Genomic DNA, 15,276 nt, shown 5'->3' on the forward strand with positions numbered 1-15,276 from the left:
GGTTTAAGATGTAGGCGAGGAGGGCTTTACTCACCCTTTTAATTATGAGGAAATGTGGAATTCAGTGGTGCAGAAAGCCCATCTGCAGTCTTGCCCAAAGGGGATTCTTTTAAGTGACTTTTTTAGACCCGGATCAGACAGTAGTATCTCCATTCATTTTTAGTCAGAGAGAGGCCAAGTAGAGGTCCATTTTCTGAAACTAGTCACATAGTCAAAATTCTCACATTAAGAATAATAAAATCCTGTGAAGCCACAACTTTTCTGAAAGAGTGTTACTCACCATAAATATTTAAAAAGTAGCAACCATTTTCAATATAACAATTAGTGTATTAATGATGTCCCATAAGATAAACTAGATATCCAAATGATTGGCTCAGTTTAATTACTCAGCACATGTATTTAAGAAAGGAACTTGCCATTAGTGAAAAGTTGAAACAAAAAGCATTATATAAATTCAAAAAGAGTAACTGTACTTATTGTATCATTCATTTATTGGTAGCTCACTGTATGCTAACTCCTGTGCTGAACTCTTTATGCTTATTTACTCATTTACTTATACCTTGAATCTATAAGGCAAACGCTATTCATATATAGCATGAAAGTATGCTGCTGCGGATTAAGACAGATTCGGATTAGCAAAGTGAAGCAACCTCACTAAGGTTGAAGAGTTAGTTGGTGACACCCATAGTAGTCTGACTCAAGGGTTAAAATACTTAACCCTTACGTGTATTAAATGGCATAGGCCAGTGGGTCAGTTTCCAAACTCCTGTTCTAGAACAAGTGCTAATTTCTAAACTTTTCAGCAGTCTTGATAAATATTCTAGTTTCATTTTGTTTTTAAAGATTTTTATTTGGGAAAATTAAAATAGCATCAAACAAATATCATTGTCCCATATTAAAAATAAATATTTTGGAGGTAAAAGAAGAATAATATTTTCAAGTTATTTCGTGTACTAGATAAATCTGAGCTGCTATTTGAATGAGGAATCCTTTTCTGGGGGGATGCTTAAGGCTGACAGTGTTGAAGATGAGAAGAAGGTAATCATTTAAATAAATAACCAAGGATGTGGGAAATATTGAGGTGAAAAAGAACAAGTAAAAGCTGTTATAACCCTAAATGGCTTGGACATTTTATAGACAAAGAAAACTCTGGGGGAGGTAATGCTATTTTATTTGGGAAGATGATGGGTTGCCTGTTAACTTACCTCTGAACATATTGAGTTTGTGGTGAGGGATTTAAGTGGGGACATATCTAGCAAGCAATATAAGGAAAACTGTAGGTTTGCTGATCAGACAAAAACTAAATTCTTCAAGGTAAGCAATGAGTCAGTCAGTCTGGTCAGTCTCCAAGGCATGTTGAAAGGAGGGGGAGGTGGTCAATCTCTCAGCCTTGACACCTGCCCCTGTAGGTCATCTTTTCCTTGGATATTTGTCATAAAGGAATATTGTCACTATTGCACTGGCTTGAGGGTGGAACCCTTGCCAGGAACTTCCCCACTTTAACACTTTCTTGTGAACCTGAATGCACATGCCTTCCTTTAATTTTCCATTTGGAGTTGAGGCTAGGCTGTTTCCGAAAGGCTAAAGGTTCAGAGTAACAAAATGGAAATTAGCACAAAGTATATAATGTGTAATAGATCAATGACTTTTAACCTTTTTTGGGTAGCGCTGAGAATCTGATGAATCTCCCCATATACACAAATTTTGCACAGTCTCAAATTCCAGACCCAGAGAAAAAAGAGACTTAAGAGATGCAGCAAGGAACTTCTCTTGCTTAAGGTTTGTTTTCATCTGCAGATGATTGACCTGGGAAATATACATTCTCCACAGTGATATTTAACCTGCCTCCCTTCTCTGACGAAGGGGTCAAGTCTTAGTGTATGACTCCCATGGGTCAACTACATAAAATAAACATGAATTTAACCCGGGTATGAGAGATATACATGTACAGCACAAGGTGTAATTTTATTACAGAAATAACCTTCACAGAATAGGGCTTAGTGAACACCTCAATCCCAAAAACCATATCACTTAGGACACATCCAATTTAAACACCAATCCACATATCTATTTCCAGACCCTTGACTAGTGTTTTAGTTCTCTACTGAAAATTTTATTGAGGGAGTATCAGAGAAGCGATTAAACTTCGAAACACATACAGCAGAGATTTCCTGAAATTACTCCATTCCCACATCTCTCTCCTCAAAGCTCCACACATCACAGAATTTGCTCAAATCTGTTCAAAACTTTAGTCCCTGCTCATTTGTCTTTCTCATTATTTAATGTCCTCTTTCTTTACTTGTGTTTCCTCTTCCAGTAACACTCTTTTTTTTTTTCCCTTAGCGGGTCTCCCTAAGCTCTTTTCTGTGTAGAACTATTTCTTTCCCTTTGAAAGACAAGTAGTTAGCAAAGCTACACACAAAACTATCTGGAGGAGCAGCCAGAGGGCTCTTTATTTCAGCTGAATTCTACAAAGACAGAAAGTGTACATGTTTTGTTTTCAGTCATATTCTAAATGCCTCCCACAGTGCCTGACAATACTTTCCAAGTAAATATTTGTTGAATAAATGAATTAAGAAGTTCTGATTGAACTTCAGTTAGAGTTTAGGATTAAAAACATTGAATTGACTGGGTGTAGTGGCTCACGCCTGTAATCCCAGCACTTTGAGAGGCTGAGGTGGGTGGTTCACGAGGTCAGGAGATCGAGACCATCCTGGCCGACATGATGAAACCCTGTCCCTGCTAAAAATACAAAAATTAGCTGGGTGTGGTGGTGTGTGCCTGTAATCCCAGCTACTTGGGAGGCTGAGGCAGAAGAATCACTTGAACCCGGGAGTCTGAGGTCGCAGCGAGCCGAGATCATGCCCTTACACTCCAGCCTGTTGACAGAGAGAGACTGCATCTCACAAACAACAACAACAAACAACAACAAAAACCATTGACTTGAAGGGAGAAGACCACAGGATGTCAGAATTATAAGGACCACATACAATGTAACAAGTGAAGCCTTCTCTAATATTGCTATATTGCTAAAAGTTTTAGCTAACAGAAGAGATCAGGTATCCCAGAAATAGGTCTTGGGGACAGGAAGTTAAAAGGTACTGAAGAAGTAGCAATTAGAAAGATAATTTAAAAGAGAGGGAAAAAGAGAGACAGACTATAAGAAAAAAAAATAATGTAACATCATGAGTCTAGGAGAAAATATAATTATCAAATAAATATTCAAAGTCGACAACACATCACTGAAGAGTTCCCATATACTATAATTCTTCAGGTCACCATTTAATGAAATCAAAAAGGAAGAATTTTTTATTGGCCTTCTTCAACAAAAAGTTTCTTTATCCAGTTTGCTTTGCAAAAAAGTAAATTAGTATCTGAAACTTCCAGTTGATCAAGGAAAAACAATGAAGAATAATCTGGCCTTGCTTATAGCCCTGAGCGCAAAATAGAATACTCAATTTTTATTTCATATGCATGTATAATTCTAGGCTATTTTTTGAAGTAATTTATTTCTAGGTTAGCCTGGAAGAGTCAATTTTCAAGAAAGAAACAAACCCTAGAAATATTCTAATTTTGAATCAATTTTGAAACAGAGAGTACAGGAAATAAATCTTATAAAGGTACAATATCCAGTTTGTTATGGGCAAATCTCATTACTACTAATAATTAATCTATATTATGCACTAATAATCTGATAAACTTCAATTAAACTTCCAGTTTAAAAAGTATAAGGAGATTTCAACCAAACAATAACTTTTTTCATTATCCCATATCTTTAAATGATTATCTATTTACCATTTTAAAAACCTCCCCTTATTTCTGAAGTACTGCCCAAGTGGAAAAATACATTAGCTATTCATTACACTTCACTTTACAAAATGACATGGCTGATATTTCAACTAATGTTATGTGGAAAGACAAAGATACCTATGAGCATGGAGCAAGATGTGAAGAGATGAAGTGTGTGTTTGTGTGTGTGAAAGGAGTGAGGAAGTGGTTAGTGGGAAACAGGAAAGAGTTTGAGAAGCTCTTTTCTACCAGGTACCAACAGACTAGGAAGTAGAAGTACATCCTTTTATTTCCCCTTTTCTTCTTTTATCTTAAACCACCCTCAGCCACACCTGTAAAATTAGTAGTCCCCTACGGTTATTATCAACCACATTAATTTCTTCAGTGACATCTAACTAGGGTATTCTCAAACAAATGTTCACATTAGTGGTTCTCAGGTGACCAGATAGCTAAGAACCAAGATCTTTATCTCAGTTTTCTCTTAGTGATGAGAAAGGGTGAAATGGTTTGATTACCGGTTGAAGAATCTCTAAAATGTAAACTTAGGGGTTCTTCACTCACTTCAGGGAAGACTTAGAAAAATTTCCCTAATCTTGATTATTACACAATTTTTAGACCCCTTGCAAAGCAGGGCATGTTAGTTTCACTTCTACCTGAAGTGAATGAGATCTGGTTAGTATGTGTTGAGCACTCCAAGGGGTTTTCTCATCAGGCTGCACAGGGAGTCAGATTTATTTTGTCTTATTGCCAAAAAGTGTATACATAATCTTAGCATGCATTCCTGTAAACTTTCAAGGAGACTGCATAAGAGTGTGTAGATAGAGCATTGCAATCTAGTGTTACTTGATAGGAGAAAAACAACTCAAACAATATGTGGGTTATCAATAATGAGTCACTGGAATCATTTTCTTGTAAAAATACTGTACTAAATAGCTATAGGCTTTATGGGGCCTAGAAGTCTTGGGTAAATGTCTTTAAAACTGCTGTGTTAATTTTTGGGAGGAATATTTAAACCTTATATAGTTAGTAGTGAAAGAAGATGGCTTTTGTTTCCTTACAGAAGAAAAAATACCAGAATCATTAAAAATAAAAATAAGACAAGAAAGAGGCATCTTATCTCTTTATATTTTCTTCATTCTTGCCTTGTATAGTTCTATGAAATACAGAAAACATTAAAAATCTTTCAGATATACTTCCCCAGATGAAAAATAATAAATATTTTTATTTTTTTAATTTTTAATTTTTTTAATTTTTGAGACAGTGTCTCACTCTTTCACTTAGGCTGGAGGGCAGTGGCATGATCTCAGCTCACTGCAATCTCTGTCCCCTGGGTACAAGCGATTCTCCTGCCTCAGCCTCCCAAGTAGCTAGGATTACATGTGCTCACGACCACACCAGGTTAATTTTTCTATTTTTAGTAGAAACGGGGTTTTGCCACATTGGCCAGGCTGGTCTTGAACTCCTGACCTCAGGTGATATGCACACCTTGGCCTCCCAAAGTGCTGGGATTACAAGTGTGAGCCATCACACCTGGCCTAAATGTATTTTAACATAAGTACTTTTATTAGGAAAATGTTTTATTTGGAAAACCAATTACCGTAATTGGTTTATTCATAAAGTATTTATTATCTGCCAAATGCCTGGTAAGGTTGAGATCTTGTTCTTTCTAACTCTACAAGCATTTTTTGAGGCAATACTAATACCTTACATTTTAAAAGTCACTGTTTTCCAAAATTACCTAATCGTGAGCACCTGATTCCTCAGGTCTTGACTAGAGATTGCATTTAGCTCAATCTCCAGTTAAACAAAAACATTTATCTTTTACAAAACTGGTCTAAAATTTTCTTACCATCCAGCAAGTTGGAAAGCATTTTAAGGGAGATAAGTGAATAAATCTTCCCAAAGTATTTTAGATTTCTGTTGTGGATAGCATGGATTGATATCCTACGTTCATTCAATGTTCTTTCTAGCACACACCGTCATATAATGCCAAAGTTACAACACTAAAAACTATATTTCCAAGACCTCCTTGTCGCTAGATTTTCAGATGTAATTTAGAGTTTGCTAGTCAGAGCACTTTGGTTAGATTTGGAAAGTGGAAATGAGGAGAGATGTGGAGGCATTTGGTTGTTTGACAGCAGTGTTAGCAGAGGTTCCAGTGTCCAATCACTAGCTTCATGAGTACTGAGAAGCAGGGTGAGGAATCATTCCACCGAAGCTTCTTCTATTTGGGACCATCTTGTTCAGATGTAACATGGTTTTGAACTAGTCAGCAGCAATGGAAATTTTCTTAGAGCTTCTAGAGCCGGTGGTCTCCTCATCATAGAATAGGCACTGCCTCCCTTGGTGTGATAGTTTAATGGTATGTCTGAAAGACAGACTATTAAACTGAAAATTCAGTCTAAAATCTATTTTTTCAACCTACCCATGTGATTCATAAGCTTGTATTTTTCTTTGAGAGAGCCCTTCTTGCTTAAATGACCTAGAGTAGATTCTATTCTCTGCAACAAAAATTGGACAAATATAATAAAGGCTAATTAAAACTATTAATCTATTCTATTTAACCCTTCCTCTACTATTTCCAGTATCTTGCCCTTTGGTGCAGTGGTGTCCCTTTTTATTCAAAAATTAGTTGATCTAATTAGAGATTCAGTTTGGAATGGTCTTCTGGGACTGAGTGAAGAAATGTCCTGCCACTGGTAATCAGACTATTTAATCAATGTAGAAAGTTTTCAAGGTATGTAGACTTCAGTTTTATCCCGCAACTTTAATTTTTATTTATTTTTTGAAGAGAGGTCAAAGCACATGAAAGTTAAAAAGAGGTAAAAGATGTAGAAGAGTATTTGATGAGCTAAGAAATCGTTCTTGACATATTTTTTTCTTTTCAATAGCAGGCAGCAAAAATATATGCAGAAAGGATTCAATTTTTCTAAGAAAACATATATATGTGTGTGTGTATATATCTATGTACATACATATATATATATATATATATATATATATTCATTTAAAAAGACTGGAAGATGCACCAAAATGTTATTTATTATTAACGGTAGTTATCATTAGGTGGTAGGATTGTAGGTGGTTTTAATTGGACCACTTTGCCCTAGTAATAGTTCCTTTTTCTTCTCCTGGAAAAGCTACTAATGAAAAGTGATCCAAGCTATAGGTTGTCTTTAGTATAGTATTCAAAGATGTGTTTTTTCTATAGTCAGCATAAAATGATTCAGTGGAAGCATCTTGAGCTATTGTCACCAGGACAATGTTTAATGGTATTAACTAGGAAGAGACAAGGTACTGAAAAAAAAAATGGGGGATTTGTTTTCAGTACAGACCTAAGCAGGACGAGTCTTTCCACCTAAAGGCTTGAAAAATTGTTTTTTCCTAATATCAGAACCTGAATACAGAATGCTGTTATCTCTGAAAACAAAAATAAAAGCCTCAGACTCCACAGATTAGAGGACTGAGCTGAAGCCTTATATAGTTTTTCTAAATGAATGAGCTTATATAGTTCAATACTAAAGAATATATTTTGAAAAAGTGAACAATAAAAGGTTTAAACTTTGTTATGGAGCCTTGAGAGAAAACACAGCATCACAGTACAGAAACGGAAGGCCTGGAATCTTCACTTTGAATGCTAACACAAGGATGAGGCTCCAGAAGAAGCATCAGAAAACTCTCATGTCTCAAAGAGTGGCCAATTAATTTGTTTTTGAGAGAGAGAAAATGAGACAGTGTCAGGATTTTCTTTCTCTGATGTGGAATATACAAATCTGAGTAAAGTGTGTTTCAAATTTTTCTAACAGTCATTCTTAGCAAATTATTTAGACATTTCCATGGGGTCCCAAGATGAGAATCTGTCTTAGCATTTTCCTATAAAAATAAGGCATAACTTAATCCTTTTCTATTAGAGTCAAAATTCTAGTATTTAAAACTGAGAAAAATCAGGCAAGGAGCGTCCTCTCCAAATGCTGTTATAAGAAGGGTTATTTTTGTCTGGGTGTGCTGTGTATTACAAATGCATTACTTCAAGAATATTATGTCTCTCGGTACTCTGTGATCAATTCAAGTGCATTTTGAGGCATTTGGCCAAGAGAAAACAAAGGGAAAAAACAACAATGGGAATTAATACACAATGGAATTAAAATATTGAGCCCAAAATTATAAGTTTCACACTCTGTATAACCAAGCTAGTCAGATGTGATTTTGTCACATAAAGTGGAGGTTGCCACACATTTTTAAAACTGAATAATATAGATTGAAAAGGTCTGAGAAGTACAACAGTATTTCATCTCAGCTTTTGGGGTTCTAACTTTTTGTAAGAAAGGTGATGAAGCTCGGTAAGAAATGCAGAAGGTTTCAAAACTGAGGGACTACAGCTATGTATGTATGTATGTATATGTGTTGCATAAGGAAGACCTTAGAACTTGGAAGTCTGGAATTTCCTGAGACTTTAGAGGTTTCTCTTCCTAGAATTGCTTTTGCTTAGAGATCCCTTTGGACCACTTACTAGTGAAGAGCCCAGATAGATCCCAGAAAGAAAACTAGAAGTTGGTTGTCCAGAAAGGAAATCCCCTCCTTTCCCATACAGGTATATATATTAAAGTCTGTGAGAGTTAAAAATGAAGCAGGGATTCAAAGCAGTCTCTTGCTTAGAAATAAAGAGAGTGCATATAATTGAAGTTTCCTTCAAATGATGTTTGACAAATGCTTGAATGAGCTAAATAGGCAGAGAAGGTTGAAAAGTTGAGCTACCCAAATCCCAGTTACAGGCCTACGTGAAGTGTCACTATGCACCATTACACACCAGGTGGCTTTCTCCTTCTGGTGCCTTACGGTGGTTTCAGGATGTGGGCAGCGCTTCCTGATGTGATCCTGTGCACCTTCTCTGCTTTCTATGCTCTGAGTAACATCTATCTCTCATGCCCCAACTGGGGTTGGATCAAGCCACTGCGAAGAACACTGGGCGTAGAGACAATCTGTAAGTTTGGTTTTAAAATGTAAATGACTTACATTTTCAGAGAAATATTTTATCACCTTACATTAACTGAAACTAATGAAATTATAAATAATGTAAAATATAACACTAGAAGATGGAGACATCTACATTCACAATGCTTAAAACAATAACTACACAATGCTAGATAACTTCTAGAGTAGCAATGACAATAACAGCAACAACACTGAAGATAGCGACAGTAATTATATGAATCCCCTTTAGGGACTACTCTGCTGCCCCCTGTGGTAGTATGCTGTTCTTTTTCTGAACTATCTCAGAACATTTAACCCATTTCACTCACAATATAAAAATACTTGCTATTTTCAAACTATCCATTCACATTGTTCCTTCAAAATTCAATATAATTTTCCTTGATTCCTTTGGTATTTTCTTTGTATGCTAATTTAAAACATGCTATTTTTTTAATTACCAACAGAAATTCTGAGAAACAAAAAGTTCTTCCTCTAGCTTTAGTGGCCTCGTGGCCATGTCAACATTGTTTTGGTCCCCATAGGAATTTTCCAGATTACACATCTCACAGAGAGCTGATGGAATGCAACATGCTAAGTTGTAAAATTTGGATATCTCATTACCTCCCCCCATCTTATTTATCTTATGATTACATCTAGCTTCCCATTATTTTTCCTCTATTGACTATGTTCTGTAGCTTTCATATTTGTCCATTAGTAACTTTCTAATATATTCCTCTCATTTTTAGCTTCTATATCCCCACCTTGCAGTAAAGCTTCTCCAGGTTTTTCCTTGAAAATTCTTGCATCTTTCCTTGTATTGTCATATCTCTTACTCTCCTTTGCTCTCACTCACTCCTTCCAGCATATTCATGCTTTGCTGCTTCGATGTCCCCCTTCTGTTCATCTCCATTTCCTGCCTGGACTCAGCTTCACTCAGCCCCTGTGTCAGTGAGCTCTCTATGACCTTCCAAATAAAACTCTTCTGAAAACGACTTCTGTTTTAGTCCTGAGTTGTCTGGGGACTGCAGAGCTAGTTGGGACCAGTTCCAGCCTTGGCGGTGGTAAGCCCATCAAGTATTCCAACAAGGAGCAATGACAATTGAGACCGATTTTGGTAGGAACAGGGAATGCAAAGGCAGTGAGGATGCAATATGAACACTACTGCTCAGATCACAAGAAGAGAGGCATTAAAAGGGGAGAAATAGACTAGACACGATGGAGGGAGAGCATGAGAGAGGCTGTCATGCCTGTGTTACCTGGCAGTTCAGATAAGCAAGAAAGATAGATAATGTGCATGCCACAAGTGTCTGGGAGCACTAGCAAATATAGATTCAGGCTGTGGAAAATGAGTGGAGGGGAAGAACAACGGAGCTTAACTGGATTCTTTCTCGGGGAGGAACATATGAATTACTGCGGCTTACTTGTGATCACTTGCCAACCACTGTGGTTAGCACTTTATGTACATCATCTCATTTAATCCTCAAAGCATCCCCATGAGGCAGATACTATTTGTAACTGCATTGTACAGCCAGAACCCTAAGGTCTAAAGAGGTTGAATAACTACATTAGCCACTTCTGAGTGGTAGAGATAAAACCTGAACTCAGGCTCTCTGACTCCAGAGGCTATACTGCTAGCCACTACTATACTATACCTGGTGGTAGTGAGCAGGATAGGTCAGTTTGAGACAAAATAAAAGCAGCTGAGGGTAGAGCAGTACAATCTGAGGACACTGTCACAGGGGTGGCTGGTTCTGTTTTTCTCTGGCTTTCTGATAATTGTTGAGCATTTGCTTGAGCAAATGGCCAACCTTCAGTGACTCACAGAAAAGCACGGTGTGAAAAAGAATATTCTTTTAATAAGTTATAGAGAAGCCAGATTGATAATGTAATAAAATTTTTATTGTCCCTTTTCTCACACACCTCTGGGATCCAAAAATTGATTGATTGTGATTTTATGACTTTCTTAAATGAGATATTGTATTTTTGCAGCCTTTAATTACTTCATTAAGATGATTTTAAAACCATGCTTGTATGATTTTCAATCACACTTTCTCATTACAAAGAAAAAAAAAAAAAGAACTGGAACTGGTTCAGATTTTCAGAAAAAGGCAGAACAGCCTACCCAGCGTGGCCTTTCAGCTGCCTGTGTGCATGGCATTATCTTCATGGACTATAACTGAATTTGTCACCACGTTTCCAAAACTATCTTAAGTGTGAACTATCTCCTCGTCTTTCTTCTCTTTTCATTTACAAAGAATATAATGTGGTACATTAGTATAGGAAAAAAAAAAAACTTGTCCTTACACCAAAACGGCAAGTAGAACAAGTATCCAGAGGATGAATGATGTCAACATCTTTTGTTTTTTTCAGGCGCTGTAAGTCTGCTGTGTTTATTTTTTTCTTAGTCTTTTGAATTTGCCTTGTTGCTTTGTTGGCAAATGCTTGTTAACAAAACTGCCCAAGTGGGGAATAGAATTAACAAGAAGGGGAATTGATGGGTCTTCTTTAATTATCATCAGAAAAAGAAGTATACACATAAAGAGTACTGAATCTGGAGTGATTCTTTTCTAAATCATTATAGCCATAATCAGATAATACCTTGACTTTCTGACTGAATAACATACATTTAGTCATTCAACATATATTAGCTGTGCGACTCATAAGCACAAGGTACTACTATAATAATACGAAGATGAATATGTTCTAGTTTTCATGCTAAAGGAGACTGGAGCCTGGTAGGAGAGAGAAAGCCAAGGTGGCACACTTACTGGGAATGTAAGTAAAATGTCCACTAAGGTGAGTGAAGGAGAATTACAAGAAACTGCTATGAGTTCACAACATGGTATGATATGACGCAATAATACTTTGACTGGGGTGGAGTAGTGTAGTAATGCTTCACGGAAGAACTCATTTTTGAGCATGGCTTTGAAGAGTGGGTTGAATTTAGAGATGTGATTATGTCTAGGTGTTGGGAATGGTGTAAAGGAAGACACCGAGGCAAGGCCGTTAGCACTGTTGAGGAGCAACAAGCCATTTAGTTTTGCCTGATACTCCAGTGTATAAGGAGGAATGAAGGCAGATAAGACTGTTGAGGTCTGATGGGGTAAGTTCATAGCAGTTCTTGGACCTAGAACTAAAGAAAGATGATCCGTCCTCTAACTTAGGCAACCCCAGTGCTAAGACCGTTCACATTACAATGCAAGTGAAAACTTCCCAATGCTCGGATTCCTCTACACTCTGGCTAGGAAGACTTCATTAATTTAAACACTTACTCCTAAAATTTCATTTTTTCAAGAGCATTTGAATTTCTATTTCTATTGAATTTCTATTTCTATTGAATTTCTATTTCATCAATATTTCTATTGATGAAATAAGGGTTATAGAAATTATATTTCAGGCTGGTTTGTACATAAATGCACCCAGGCCATTTGACTATTTAATTTCACCATCAGCTTCAGTGTCTTTTATCATATTACTAGTGGGATGAATGAGTCCAAGATTCTAAGATACACAGGAAGAGGCGGCTACCAAATAGGAAGATTGCTAACTTTATGAAGCTTATTTCAGAACATCCAAATGGCAACCTCTGGTCACTTCGAAGACAAGAAAAACCTAGCTTAAAATCAAAATATATGGTTGATGACTAAGGATTAATACTTATAATCATAGGGAGTTTGAACTAGACGTTACCTTAAAGACAGTCAAGTCCTGTGATTCAGAGTCTTTATAGACTCCTGTTTTTTCAAAAGGCCTAATAGCGTAGTGAAGAGGATCATAATCTGTTTCTAATATTTCAAAGCCCTAGTATAAATTAAGCCTCTCCTGGAACATGAAAATAGCAACCATATTACCGAATAAATAACTTTTTTGTTATCTTTTCTGCTGTTTTTACTCTTTTAATATATATTCAATAAAAACATTCTTAATGAATAAAAATGAAAAAAATTTGACTGATTTTCATAAGCCAAATATTTCTAAATAAAATATATGAGAATAGGTAATAAAAAGAACTCCTTGTGTTGAACATACCAGAGCTACATTTAATTCAATTTTCAAATTATGTAGATGGAGGAACTGAGATATAAAGGGACAGAGACTATCCATGTAACCAAACACCACTTGTTCCTCAAAGACTACTGAAATAAAAATAAATTTATTGAAATTTGTTTTATGGAGCAGAATATAATCAATCTTGATAAATGATCCATGTGTACTTGGAAATAATATGTTTTCTATTGTTGGGTGGAGTGTTTTATAAATGTCAATTAAATCATGTTGATGGTTCAAGTAAAATAAATAAATAAATAAATACAGACAGACACTTGCCAAAGATTATATAATTAATTAGTGATTCAGGTAGGATGAGAACCCCGATCTTATAAATGTCAAATCAACATTCTTTCTACAATAGCATGCTACTAGGTGGACTGCCTCAGAAGATCCCGGAGTGGAAGGTAGGAGAGATTTGGTCCAGGGACCACAGATTGTAAAATATAAGATCACGTCAGCTATTTATTTTTATGTTGTAGAGAATTTTACTCATCAAAAATGTAAAACAATAAAATAACATATTTAATTTACTGTTTCCAAAGTAGCTGACATTTCTAAAGAGTTTGGTTTATCGACTTGTAATACATTAGCTAATGTACTATTTACTGTTTTAACATACCCCTAAAACACACATGAGAAGGATTTTTACTCATTTTGTAAATATTAGAGCCGAGGTCTGAAAAAGAGAGTTTTTCCAAAAACTGTCAGCAGTAAGGCTGGGATTAGGCCATAGGACTCTTGAACTTTATTCTCAATCTACATTCCAGTTTCTTGGAAACCAATTTCATCAGTTTGACTGCAAGCTGTTCCTGGAAATGGCAACAAGCAGTTGAAGGAAGTAAGCAGATATGAGGGAAGTATAAAGCTATATAAGGATTTTTAACATGTTATACTTCCATTTTGAAGTCTTCTCTCCATCAACTTGAATAATTGAGACCTGCCTGTGATATACTCACTAATTCCCAGATGCATTGTGATCAATTTATTAGCAGTCAAATGTGTTGGAAACCATAATCTGCCATATCAGTGCTGATAAATATTAAGAGAGAAGGATAATGCATATCCCAGTTAGTACAGGCTCCATTGGAACTGACATCATGGGCCTGTGCCCTTTACTCTGATTGTTATTCTGATCTGAATGTCATTAAGGAGAGTCTAGTTCAGGTCAATAGGTGGCCAAGAGTTCTAACTCTTGTCAATTCCAATGATGGTTTTAGATAGGAACAATACTACTTACCTCTACTGTAATAAAAATACAGATTTTCCCCTCATATTTTCTAGGCATGTCAATCAATGTCTTTCTTTCACCTTTCTGCATCAACTTATGTACATCCATTTGTGCAACAGGAGGCATGCCTGTTTGGGAGACTCTAATATTGTGAGTTGGGGTGTCAAAGTCTCCCACTACTTTTGTGTGGGGGTTTAAATCCCTTAGAAGGTCTCTAAGAACTTGCTTTATGCATCTCGGTGCTCCTGTGTTGGGTGCATATATATTTAGGATAATTAGCTCTTCTTGTTGAATTGAACCCTTTACCATTATGTAAAGTCTTTCTTTGTCTTTTTTGATCTTTATTGGTTGAGCATCTGTTTTGTTTGAAAGAAGGATTGGAACCCGTGCTTTTTTCTGTTTTCCATTTGCTTGGTAGATTTTTCTCCATCCTATTATTTTAAGCTTATGCGTGGACTGACATTCTTTGCAGAACAGAAAAATCTATTTAAAAATTCATATGGAACCAAAAAAAAAGAGCCAGAATAACCAAGGCATATACAAAAATTAACTCAAGATGGATTAAAGACTTAAATGTAAAATCCAAAACTATAAAAACCATGGAAGACAACTTTGGCAAATACCACTCAGGATATAGGCACAGGCAAAGATTTCATGATGAAGACACCAAAAACAATTGCAACAAAAGTAAAAATTGACAAATGGGATCTAATTAAAGAGCTTCTGCACAGCAAAAGAAACTATCAACAGAGAAAACAGACAACCTGCGGAATGGGAGAAATTTTTTGCAAACTATGCGTCTGACAAAGGTCTAATACCCAGCATCTATAAGGAACTTAAACAAATTTACAAGAAAAAAAAAAAAAAAAAAACCTCAGTTAAAAGAGGGCAAAGGACATGAAAAGGCACTTCTCAAAAGAAGATATACCTGCAGCCAACAATCATGTGAAAAAAAGCTCAACGTCACTGATCATTAGAGAAATGCAAATCAAAATCTCAATGAGACACTGTCTCACACTAGTCAGAATGCCTATTTTTAAAAAGTCGAAAAATAACAGATGCTGGTGAGGTTGTGGAGAAAAAGGAACACTTACACTGTTGGTAGAAGTGTAAATTAGTTCAACCATTGTGGAAGACTGGCAATTGTTCAAAGACATAAATACAGAACTACCATTCGACCCAGCAATCTCATTACTGGGTATATACCCAAGGGAATATAAATTGTTCTATTATAAAGA

Source organism: Theropithecus gelada, chromosome 2 (genome assembly GCF_003255815.1).
Source record: "Theropithecus gelada isolate Dixy chromosome 2, Tgel_1.0, whole genome shotgun sequence".
Classification (NCBI taxonomy): domain Eukaryota; kingdom Metazoa; phylum Chordata; class Mammalia; order Primates; family Cercopithecidae; genus Theropithecus; species Theropithecus gelada.